The 12,511-nt window shown below is 43.7% G+C and overlaps 1 protein-coding gene across 2 annotated transcripts in view; it reads left to right on the top strand.

Moving 5' to 3' along the window:
* Positions 1-263: 263 nt before the first annotated feature.
* WASF2 (WASP family member 2) overlaps positions 264-12,511 on the top strand; it is a 57,737-nt gene continuing 45,489 nt past the window's right edge. The window contains exons 1-2 of one of the 2 annotated variants that reach the window (XM_048500247.1): positions 275-390; positions 4,099-4,153. The gene's annotated coding sequence lies outside the window, so the exon portion shown is untranslated. Of the gene's footprint in view, positions 391-4,098; positions 4,154-12,511 lie in introns of both variants that reach the window. The other variant, XM_048500248.1, reaches the window with a different exon arrangement.

Here is a 12,511-nt window from a genome sequence, read left to right as displayed (position 1 = left end):
CTACCGCCGTCTCCTCTTAACATGGCGCGCCCTACTTCAACCCCCAGTAACTTCAACACATGGTACATCCCATACTGTTTACTCCCATCGTTGTGGGGTTTTTTTAAAGTCGCTTCCGTTGGGCGAGGTCGGTATTTTTTTGGAATCTGGGCGCGTACGCAAACCGCGTAAGGTAACCTTAAACAGACAAGGACAACAAGCCAATAGGGGGAAGGCAGGAAGGCTGCGGGCTGCCAATGAGAGCGCGCACCGGCGGCGGAGGAGGTGGGCCCAACGTCAGCCAGAGGAAGCGGAGGGAAAAAGCTGTGGAATGGCGGACGGTGGGCAGGGGCCGCTGAGGTGGTGACGGCGAGGAGCGGGAGGAAGGCGCAGAGAAGTTGGGGCGGGCAGGTGAGGCTCGTTCCCGGGCAATGAAAGGATGGGGTTGATTGGGGTCTGTAGGTGAGGGCACGCAGGAGGACTTATCATGGGGGAGGGGGGGGGTGGGCGGGGCCAGGCTTAGCTGGAGGGGGGAGGACGGGGCATGAACCGAGGGGCACAACTGAGAGGTGTGGTCTGGTGACGTACGTGTCGGGCGTGGGAAAGTGCCCTGATGGGGCTCCTTGGCCCAGGGTGGGGGTGAGGGTATTATTTCCTTTGCTGGTTTTGGCCCTGTTAGCCAATGTGGACTTTGGTGGTAGTGCTGAACTGAAGTCTGGGAGATTCGGGCTCAAGGCTCTTGCTCTGCCATGACTTTGGCCTTTATTCTACCCGTCAGGGTTGTTGTGAGGACAACACACGATAGAAATGGATGCATTTCCATGGTCTCAGGGTCGTCTAACCTAACCCTTCCGCACAGATTTAAGTTTGCCTTTCTCATTGGGGATCAAGGTGGGTTATGTTGTGTAAGGTGATGCGATCAACAGGATGAATTGTCCAATAACCCATGTGCTAGGCCAGTGCTGGCAGGGCTGATGGGAATTGTAGTCCATGAACATCTGGAGTGCCATAGGTTCACCACCACGGTAACTAGGGCCATGATCTGAAGCAACTGTAGTTCATGGTTCGGAAGGCAGACCAATGAAGAAGAATGGTGTTACATCAGTAGAAAATAATGCAGTAGCAGTTTTGTGAGGGTAGACTATGAGGTTTTTGAATAGTGATTAAAAAGTATTACCGGTAAATGGCTACTAAACTTTCATTTATTTAAAAACAAATCTTCTCACTACCATGTTAATGAAGGACAACTGCTGCAATAATTATTGAGTGGGTATTTTCAAGCAGGAATAATTCACTCCTGCAGCTATTTTTGTGGTAAAATGTATGTTTATTTCCTTCTTGGGAATCCAGAGTAGCTTATAATACTGTCCTTCTCTTCCACTTTTATCCTTACAACAATGACATTGCAAGGTAAGTTAGGCTGAGAGACTGAGCTACTAGCCTGCAGTTATCCAAGAAACTTCTGTGACAGAGTGGATTGAACCTGACTCTCCCAGATCCTAGTCTAACAGTGGACCGCACTGGCTTTTCACTTTGGTACTGCCTGTGCAATCTGAGTATCTCTCTCTGATCTGACCAGTGGTGGAACTGTTCAAGCCTCCCATCAATTATGAAACTTGCAGGGTGACCCTGGGCTGGCCATGACCTGGCTATCTAATTTATTTCATAAGGACTTTGGGGAGATGATACAGAGAACAGGAGAACTTTATATAATGTCCTGAGCCGTTTAGATGAAGAGCAGCTCAAAATAAAGCAATAAAGAAAGTGTCATGCAAGAACTGTGCTTCGCAGCTGAGGAAGCTGCTGAAATAAATTCTGCTGGCAGGGTTTACATTCGATGCCCTCAGATGGGATAAAATGTGCAAGACAGATACCTTACCACTGTAACAGTTTTGGTGTAGAAATGCTTTATTTTCTCTGCTCTTCACAGTCAGCTTTGTTTTGCACAGAACTGGCAGTGTGGCCAAGCGTAGAGTCAAAAACCTTGTTGAGATAACTGACTTTCAGTGAGATCAAACTTGCTTAAATTGTAATGGTTTAACTGCAGTACCAGTATAGCACTTTCCTTTCTGCGCACACAGCCAAGTCACTTTATTCCCCATTAAGTTACTCAGGGTGCAGAAAGTGAACTGCCTTGGTACAGCTTGAGAATATATTTACGACTGCCTGTTGTTTCAATTTTCGAAAGACTGAAGTCTTGTTCACACTGGCAAAGCTGATGGGGTGTGTGTATATTTTCCTAACAGCCTCTCATCTTATGTGAGGGATTGGAGAAGTTGTCCCTTGTGAGTAGCATAGCAAAGGGAAGTTGATGCTCTGGAGCTGGAAGAGGAACAAGATAGCTATGTTTGAGGGTGATGGAAGAGAAGAGAACTAGGGTGCCCTATGCAGATAGGAAGACATCTTACCACTATATGCTTTATGCAGATAGGAAGACAGGAAATGATGGGAAAGAAAAGGGATTCCTAATTTGGAAAAGGGTATTGACAGAGAAGTGAGGAGCGTGCTCTCCATATAGCATTGAGACCTGTAATAGTGTGGCATGTAAAAGGGATTGGGAATGCAAGGAGGCTTCTGATGGTGCAGCTTTTTGGAAGGGGGCAGCTAGTGGGGCAAGGAGCTGAATGTTTCAAGAGAATGGGATGGGGGAGGAGATGTACTCTGCCTTGGGCACATAGGTCTCTTCGGTCAGGTCCTGGCTTTATGCACGTTGGCTGTGGGGTAGAGGAGGAGTCTAGAGTGGACAGTGAGATCGGGACAAAGTGGAAGTTCAGGTCTGGGTGGAGTGGACAGGATAGCATCTGGCATGGGATGAGGTAGATCAGGAAGGCCATTGCTTTCACATCCTGCACGTGAGCTCCCAAAGGCACCTGGTGGGCCACTACGAGAAGCAGAATGCTGGACTAGATGGACTCTGGTCTGATCCAGCAGGCTAGTTCTTATGTTCTTAAGGGGTGTATTTCTGAGGGCTAACTGGAATAAATAGGCAGCAATGCTTATCCTGGTACCTTTGGAGATGTGATGTGTGGCAGGTACCCGTGGCGCAGCTCAACGGGAAAGCTGCCTGCCTTGGGGCAGGGGAGTTGACTCAGGTGTGGCTGTAATGTTTGCCTTATGCAGACTGGAGTAGGAAGTGAAGGTGAATGTGGTTGGAGATCCTGGGACAGTATTAGAGGTAGACAAGACCTGGAATAATCTGGCAACAAAGGGAAGCGCCAACACTTGACAAAGGTGGGCTTTGTGTAATAGGAAGCGTTGTCTCATATTTTATTTTGTTGGTCGTGCAGCCTTCTGTCCTCTAAAATCTCTGACTGGAAACAGACTGAAGGTGGATCATTCTGAGAGCCCCTTTGAGGAGGAGGGTTTGCAGGAATAAAAAAGAAACCAGATAAACCTTCCCTATGCTGACCCTTTCCAAGTTAATGAGTGCTACAACTGATCCAGCTCTGTTGGTAACTTATCAACTACCTCTCCGTCACTGAACTTGGACTTCAAGTTTGCTAGAAATTTGTAGCTTAATTTGTGAAGGAAAACAGTTGCGTATTTACAATTCAGATAGAAATTATCAGCAAGTTTCTATTGTTTATGTAGAATAATGTTCTGTATTGCGCATCTGTGTAGTTTGCTTTCATGAGTTTGCTTTGCTTTTGTTCAGTCCCACCCATTTTATGTTTCTGCACCTGTCTGGTTGTTATCATTTATCAAAATTGATTATGGGTGCAGTTTTGCTTTCATCTCTTTTTAAACCCATATTAGCATTCAGTGAAGTGAGCTATGATCCTTGATGCAGTAATTGACCATTGGCTAGTTTTTCTGAAGAAATAGTTATTTTTGGCTGGGTGCATATATAAAAATACGGACTTATGGTGACATACCAAATGCTCAATTAACCTTTGATTATGTATCAGTTATATTTTCATTAAGAATTTAGGTTGAATTCAGCAGGTATAATTTTTGCAGTAATTTTTCTTCATCTTAACCATTATAAATAGTAATTCAGTTTTTCCGCTTGGGCGCTGAGGTGCCGTGTGTGCTTTGGCCTGGGCCACAAAGAATATTCATAGCTGAGCAGAGGCATAAATAACTTCCCTAATCTAAATACAGTGCTTTTCTTTACAGCTCACTGACTGTCAGATTCGTAGAGGTCTGGAGAACACCTAGCAAGGTCCTATAGGTTTGTGAGAAGTAAAGTCTGAAAACTAAAAGTTGAAATAAAGTCTCAAAAGTTTATATTATGCTCGTTTGTACAAACTGTACAAGAACTGTTTTACATGTCATCCTGAAGTGTGTCAAGTGTGTGCTGTGGTGGGCTTTTTTCACTAATTGAAAATCTGGTGGTACTTTGGGTGGTTCAATATGCACAAATGAAAAATTATCTGTTACCTGACTTGAGTCTAAGAAGATAAAATGAAATGAAAGTGTTTTCCATGAATAACAATTTGTTATATGGAAAAATCCAAATACGAACTATGCAATGGGGTTTGATATCATGTGCAACCTTGAAATAGTAGCCTAGTTGTGATTGTGCCTCTTTGTGCAAAGTTCTTGCTATACAGCTGCGGAAATTAGCCATACACAATCTGGATAGTTTTACTAGCAGCTGACTCTTATTGGGTGAACTGGATTTGTTTTCCTGCTCCCACACATGAAGCCTGCTGGGTGACCTTGGGCTAGCCACAGTTCTCTGAGAACTCTCTCAGCCCCCCCTACCTTACAAGGTGTCTGTTTTGGGGAGAGGAATTGAAAGGATTTTGTAAGTGGCCTTGAGTCTCCTTACAGGAGAGAAAGGTGAGATATAAGCTTATGCTTAAGTTCTTGTGTAATTATTCTAATCTAAATTAATCTGTTAAGGGTAGGGGGTGTCTTCTGCAATAGTTAATAACTGTAATGAGTTCGAAATTCCAAATTTTTGTTAGGGGAGGTAGTGTGAAAATTTAACAAATCCCAATTCAGCCTTTTCATGCTGGAGCCTCTTTTGTGGCAGAGTTGTGACTCCCAAGTCAGGAAGCATGTCTGGCAGCATTGAAATGTTCTCCTGCTAGCGTCTGAATATTGTGACTTTAATGCTAGATTTGTGTCCATTTATTATTTCACATAGTGACTGGCAAGTTGGTCAAGTGTGTAGGGGAGAAGGACATGGTTGATTCATGATAGCTCTGGCAAGTACAGCATGGAAAACCATCCAATGACGCAGGAGCTGCTAAGAGTGGATGATGAACATGTGGATTAGCCCAAGATGGCATTGCTGATGTTATTGGATCCTGGTGTTCCCTGAGCATATATGGGAACAAAGTTGGCACCTTGCAGGGTTTGTGTGTCTACTAAGAGATGTTGCTTACATGATTTCTTTGAATCTCAAAAGGAAGAATTGGGGGATAGAGATATGATTTGTTGATATTGTCATAGGCATTGAGTCTGGTGTCATGACTGTGTGTTAGCGTAAAGGGAGTGGGGAATGTATTCATGGTTTTAATTTAATCATCTTGGGTTTAATTAGTCATTCTAATTCTAATGCTTTTGAAATTCACATTCCCAAGACTTTCACATGTAGTTGGTCATCATGTATTCATGTATAGGCCTCTTTAATTAATTTCTGGTACTTCAGCATTCTCAGCATGGTAGTTTTCAGGTGTTCTTACTCCAGTGCCATCTATACTGTCTCCATCTTTGTTTATTTCAGAGATCACCAAGCAGATTTCTGTTCTCTTTGAGAGTGCTTGCTCTGTGCAGGCATGGAGTCATGCAATGCAAGCTTTTATTTGCATATAAAAATTACAGAGTTAACTTAAAAAACTTATGAACTTACATATAATTTATATAAAAACAACCAAACTCACCCAGTACTCAATGGTTACATACCCATGTTTCATACCGAAGCATTAATTTCATCTAAAAGGAATTTGGCTGCCAATTCACAGAAAACTTCAGTTACATTGTTTAAAAGAAAATAGATTTTTTGATCATCCGATAACCCCTCACATTTTGACAGCACTTGATTCCAATGTTTGTTTCTTATGGAGGCCTTTTTAGGGCAATAAAAAACAGAATGTGCTAAAGTTTCTATTTGGCTCCCTCCGCATGAGCAGATTCTCTCGTCCCTTGATTTCTTTTGGACATGGAGTAGTTACTCAACTGTTTGTGAGTTGATTCAGCCTCTTTTAAGAGGCCTCCTTTGAAAATATTTAAGTACCTTGTTCAAGATGTAATCATAAATAATTTCAATCTTCTTTGCAGCTGTGTCAGTTTCAGCTGAGGGTGGTTGCTGTTAGCTATTGATTAATGGATGTCCCCAAGGATTTTTTAGATAGCAGTGTCTGTCTGGATTCACAGTTCTAGAAGGCACTATTGGGGAACAATCATGCATAGACCTGCTCAAGTCTGGTCTGCACATGTTTAGTAGGACTGTTCTTAGCGCCTCTGGATTCTTGCATGCTTTTGTGCTGCCTGGTGCTTTGCATACGAAGAGGCACCTTGAAAGTATGCACAACTAAATCTGATAATGCTATTGCAAGGTGTTTAAGTAGGAATAGGCAAATAACAGCTAATGAATTGCTATTATATTTTAGTTAACGTAGAATGTGTCATCCACGCCACATGTGTGAAAACCAGTTTAAAAACATACGATCTGTAGATTGGCAAGAAATCGCTATGGTGCATTGCCACCAGGTGGGTAAAACGGAACTATATTGTAAAAAATAAACAGTACATTTTTAGTAAGTTTTTAAAAAGATTCAATTAAGTTTAAAAATAACTGAACTTAATGTAAGAATCTGGTCTTAAAATGGAACCTGTGACCCTGATGTGAATTTACAAAAAGTTGCTTTTCTTTATGAAGGGTAATGAAAATGTTTTTACTAGCTGTCGGACAGCACAGTGCTTAATGCTTTTGTAGTGTGGCTTGAGGATGGTAGTGTTGCAGCAGGTGTTGGCAACAAATAGGTGATGGGTGATTGCTCCTGATCTACCCCCATCAACCTAGTTGAGATTATTATTTTTTGGTGAGATGATTCTGGGGCAAAAGGGGGGAGACTTAAGCCAGAAGGAATATGAGAAAGAAGCAGCCCCTATTAGGTAGGGTTGATTGCAACCCACACTTGTCTTTGAAAAGATGTCGCAGATACTCTCTGGGATTGTAAACTGTGGGTTTCCTAATTTTTTTAAATCTTAAAATGTAGCTTGAATTCAGAATAATATTTTTGCAAGTGCAGAGATTTCTAACCACAGAATAAGAACCTCGCCCCCCGGCAACAGCCTGAAGTTCCCACTGAAATATCCAGACTTCCCTCTAAGGAAGTATAAAGATTCTGTATAGTTTTAAATGAATGTGTTTTTATAATTAGAATAAGAAATTAGTATGCTCTTTTATTTAGGAATATATAATAAGGTTTAGATTCTAAATCAGGGGTGGCCAACCTATGGCACTCCAGATGTACATAATAATGGCCATACTGGCAGGGGCTGATGGAAATTGCAGTCCATGAACATCTGGAGTTCTATAGGTTGGCCACCCCTGTTCTAAATCATCTTGACTTCTGCTATTCTTTTTGGCAGCGGCAGAAGGTAATGTCCAGTACACATGTGCACAAGTTATTATGATCTCATTCTTTCTCTAAAGAGCTCAGGGTGGTATGCTTGACCTCGCCTCTGTCCCCCAGTGACACTATGATTTATCTTAGGCAGAATGTTAGTGACTGGCCAGGGTCACCTAGTGAGTTTCAAGATTGAATAGGGCTATGAATCTGCTTCCCCACTTGCCTGCTGACATTCTGGCCACTGCTCCCCATGAGCTGTATTGGCTGTCCCGCAAAGAGCTGTAGTTTGCTGAGGGTGATATGGATATGCCCTAGGCGTGACAGAAAGGAGAATTGTTTTGTGGAAATTTGTGCCAAATGCCAGCATGGCAGAGTAGTTAAGAGCAGCGGACTCTGATTCGGAGAACCGGGTTTGATTCATCACTCCTCCTCATGAGTGGCAGAGGCTTAACTGGTGAACCAGATGTGTTTCTGCACTCCTACACATGAAGCCTGCTGGGTGAGTTTGGGCTACTCACAATTCTTCAGAACTCTTTCAGTCCCACCCACCTCACAAGGTCACTGTTGTGGGGAGAGGAAGAGAAGGATTTTGTAAGCCACCCTTAATCTCCTTATAGGAGAGAAAAGTGGGGTATAAATCCAAACTCTTCTTCTCCTTCTTCCTTAGGAGCAACAGTGGTGTAATGGTTAAGAGCAGATGTACTCTAATCTGGAGGACTGGGTTTGATTCCATGCTGTGCCACTTGAGCTGTGGAGACTTATCTGGGGAACTAGATTAGCCTGTGCACTCCAGTAAATGCCAGCTGGGTGACCTTGGGCCAATCACAGTTCTTCGGAGTTCTCTCAGCCCCACCCACCTCACAGCGTGTTTGTTGTGGGGGGGAAGGGAAAGGAGATTGTAAGTCCCTTTGAGTCTCCTTGCAGGAGAGAAAGGGGGGTATAAATCCAAACTCCTCCTCCTATTTTTCTTCCTCACCATAAGTTTGGATCCTGCTTAAATTTCCACAGGTTCAAGGAGAGTGATTTTGTCCAAGTTCTATCTCCAGTGATAGCCCAAAACACACACCAAAACTTCTGCTGGGGGACAGGGGACCTCCACAAGGGCAGGGGATCAGCAAAAAATCACACACACCCCAGCAATGTCCTCCAGAAATCTAAGCAGGTTCCCAGACATACATTTCTTGCTACCTTAATTTTTTAAAAAAGACGTGTGTGAATATGGAAATGTGTACTGATTGGAGAACTTGGCCTGTAAACATTTGCAAGCCTTTTGTTTAATGTCAGCAAATTCTGTACGGTGACATGGTAGGAGTAGTCTTGTGCAGTTGGTTTCTAGTTGCCTGAGCCAAAACGCTTTTTGTACCATTACTCTTGACATTCCCCTTCACGGAAGTTGTATTTTGGTCGTGCATTTAGGGTTACCATCAGTCAAAAACGATAGGCGGAGATTGAAGCCCAGAGCTACGCTTGGCACCAATACAGACATTCCTGATTTTGGTCTTGTTAGTCAGCTACGCGGCTTCCTGGGGCTTAGTGGATGGCCAGTCCCTGTGTGACTAATTACAGTGCAGCCTTAACTTTCCGGGACGTAAAAACCCAGGATGGCACGAACCATCACCAGCTCATTCAGTTGTCAAACAGACAGTGACACAGCCATTTAGCAGAAGTGTGTGGATAAGTGATTCATTTGGGCATACTTGCTTCTCATATAAAAAAACCCTAAGTAGAAAGTGTATTTTTAGATAATTATTTTGATGGCTGATGACTCTTTAACAGGTTAAATCACCAGACAATAGTAGATCTTGGGGGAGGGTGTGTTTTGAAGGTTGATGCCTTTACTGAAACCTTAAAATATATTTTTTTCAGGAATGTTCTTCAAAATTAAGGTCTTATGCACTCTATTCCCCCCTCAAATTCTGACATTTGGTTTCTGCTGCATGAGTATGTTTAGTGAAAGCCTGGTGCAAGTTTGCTGTGATAATTTAAGTAGGTGGTTTTTCAGACATGAAATGAGAGTTGCACCTCTTTCTTATGGACTCCTGCTGAGGCCCAGTGTGGTGTAAAGTTTAAGAGCAGGTAGACTCTAATCTGGAGAACCAGTTTTAGTTCCCCACTCCTCCCATGTGAGCAGTGGACTGGATTTGTTTCCCTTCTCCTGTGCATGAACCCTGCTGGGTGACCTTGGGCTAGTCACAGTTCTTCAGAACTCTCTCAGCCCCACCTACTACACAAAGTCTCTGTTCTGGGGAGAGTAAGAGAAGGAGTTTGTAAAGATGGTTTGAGACTCCTTATGGTTGAGAAAAGCAGGGTATAAATCCAAACTCTTCTTCTGCTTCTTCTTTTCATTGGTTGCCATTTGCCCTTTGGACATGCCTTAGTGCCCAGACGTTTGTTTCTCTGTGGTGTGGTGGCAGTGCTTATCTGGGAGGCTTTCTCTTTCAGAACACTTCCTGTGCCAATGATCTCTGGCATTGACTGTGTGGGCCTAGAGTGGGATACCATGGAGAGTGTGGTTGTCCTGCTGGTTTACTGGCCACCTAACGTGCTGGTGGACAGCCTGCCAAAACTGCTTGAGGTCGTCTCTGAGTGGGCCTTGAGACATCCAAGGCTTCTGAGCTCCGGATGCAGCTAAGCTGAGGCGGGTCAGTGCCGCTGGTGTTATTCGATCTCATCACAGCATTTGACATGGTTGACTACAGTCTTTTGGCCCACCACCTCACCAATGCTGAGATCTGGGGTACAGCATTAAACTGGTTGGCCTTCTTTCACCAGGACCAGAGGAGGTGACACATGGGGGGAGGGTGGGGAACGTCCCACAGGCATCCACTTGTTTGTGGTGTGCCGCAAGAGGCTATCCTCTCTCCAGTGTTGTTTAACATCTACATGAGGCTGCTGGCATAGCTTGTTTGGAGCTTTGCCCTGAGTTGACACCAATATGCTGATGACACCCAGCTTGTTCAGTTGATGGATGGCCATCCTATCATGTGCTCTTGCTAGTTGTTGGAGGCCTGTGTTGCTAACCATTTTCTTGCCTCTTTCCATGTGGAATGCCAAGCGTTCTTCTCCATTGTGGAACTTTGCTTACCTTCGAATCCTGTCTGTCTTGGGACTGCTAGGTTGTGGACTTAATTTCAGTAGAGATGGAGCTTCAGAAATTGTACTTCTTTCCTATTTGGTTTCACATTGCTACCTCTGCTTTATTTATTTATATTTATTTTGGTTCTGGTGGGTTTTCTGGGCTGCGTGGCCGTGGTCTGGTGGATCTTGATCCTAACGTTTCGCGTGCATCTGTGGCTGGCATCTTCAGAGGTGTATCACAGAGGGAAGTCTGTTACACACTGTGTCCAGTGTAGGACGGATAATAGGACAGTAGGACACAGTGTGTAACAGATTTCCCCCTGTGATACACCTCTGAAGATGCAGGCGAAACATCAGGAACAAGATCCACCAGACCACGGCCATACAGCCCGGAAAACCCACCAGAACCAGCTGAATCAACAATATATTTATTTTGTTCATAAATTAGACTTCTAAACCGCCCTCCCCTGATGTCTGGTATACCAACAAATGCTGGATGAATGAGATGTGTCTCAGATTCTGTGGAAGAGGGCACCGTAGCTTCCAAAGATCTGAAATATACTACAATTTTCATAACAGATCTGGACATTGTGTAGCACTGAGTTCAAAAGTTTTCCTTGCTACCTGTCAATCTGTACCATTTGCATCCAGGTATAAATAAACAGAGGGCCAGCATGGTGTAGTGGTTGAAAGTGGTGGAGTCTAATCTGGAGTACTGGTTTTAATTCCCCACTCCTCTGCCTGAAGCATACTAGGCAACATTGGGCCAATCACACTTCTCTCAGAAATCTCAGCCCACCCAGAGGTAGGTGATGGCAAACCACCTCTGAATGTCGGTTGCCTTGCAAACCCAATGAGGTTACCACAAGTCAGCTGTGACTTGATGGCAAATGAATTTGAAAAAAAAACACACATTTGTCTTGGACCAAAACGTTCTCCTAACCTAATAACAACTCTCCAATAATGGCCATGTTTGGGAGTATAATAGAGCACCTTGTTTCTATTGCCTTTCCGGGATAACAACTATCAGGTGTACTTATTATCAGTTAGACCTGATTTAGTAGCAGTAGAGCTGGAAACTCCAGCTTTCGTGTGCAATAGCCAATGGGGTTGAGATAATTTTGCATTTGCAGCCTAAATTCACCTGTTGTAGGGTGTGCTGCAGCTCGGCTGTGTACTGATACAGGACTACAGGAGACTTGCTTCTGTTGTCTTGATATTCCTTTCGCGTTTGATCCTATCCATAGTTTAGGTAATTTGCATGGGGAAGTAATTGAAATTTTTTCAGGAAAATTTGAAGCCAGGTTTTTTTTTATGTTAAGATTTCTAACGTGAGGATCTAGCATTGGAGAATCACAGAGAGCAAAGTAACGGATGGCAAAACGGGTGCAGCTATTCATCTCGGATGAAGCATTTCTGCGAGTTAGATTCAGGCTAAATTGGCACTTCCTACATGCTCCTGCTTCCTACTATAGTTCCCACTTGTTTCATTAGTCAGGGTCTCCTTTTCCCCCAGGGGCATTTTTTTGACAATGGGTTACAGTGGGGGGTAGGAAGGCAACAGGACAATTTAACTGGGTTTTATGACTGATCCTGGGAGAGATCAGTACTTGTTTTAGCTCAGCTAGTAGGATTTCTCAGGACCAAAACTAGATGGGACTGGGGGAAGTAAATACAGGTTTTGATTCATGCTCCCAAGTTTGTGTTGTAAGTGAAAGGTGCAAGGGACACAGAGGTGCATCAAGGTGGGCAAGAAGGCCGGGTTTGGTTCTCTTCACCTGTCTATTCCTTAATCCTATCTCACACATTTTGCACTTGAAAGAGCGAACACATGTATATACATGAAGAACCCCCCTCCCACCCCGTCTCATTTTGTTTCCATAAACATCTTATGCCACTGCTGGAACGCTTTGCTTTGGACA

The sequence above is a fragment of the Sphaerodactylus townsendi genome, linkage group LG06, assembly GCF_021028975.2.
Source record: "Sphaerodactylus townsendi isolate TG3544 linkage group LG06, MPM_Stown_v2.3, whole genome shotgun sequence".
Lineage (NCBI taxonomy): Eukaryota > Metazoa > Chordata > Lepidosauria > Squamata > Sphaerodactylidae > Sphaerodactylus > Sphaerodactylus townsendi.
The sequence above is the reverse complement of the archived record's forward strand: the minus strand, read 5'-3'. Positions and strand labels throughout refer to the sequence as shown.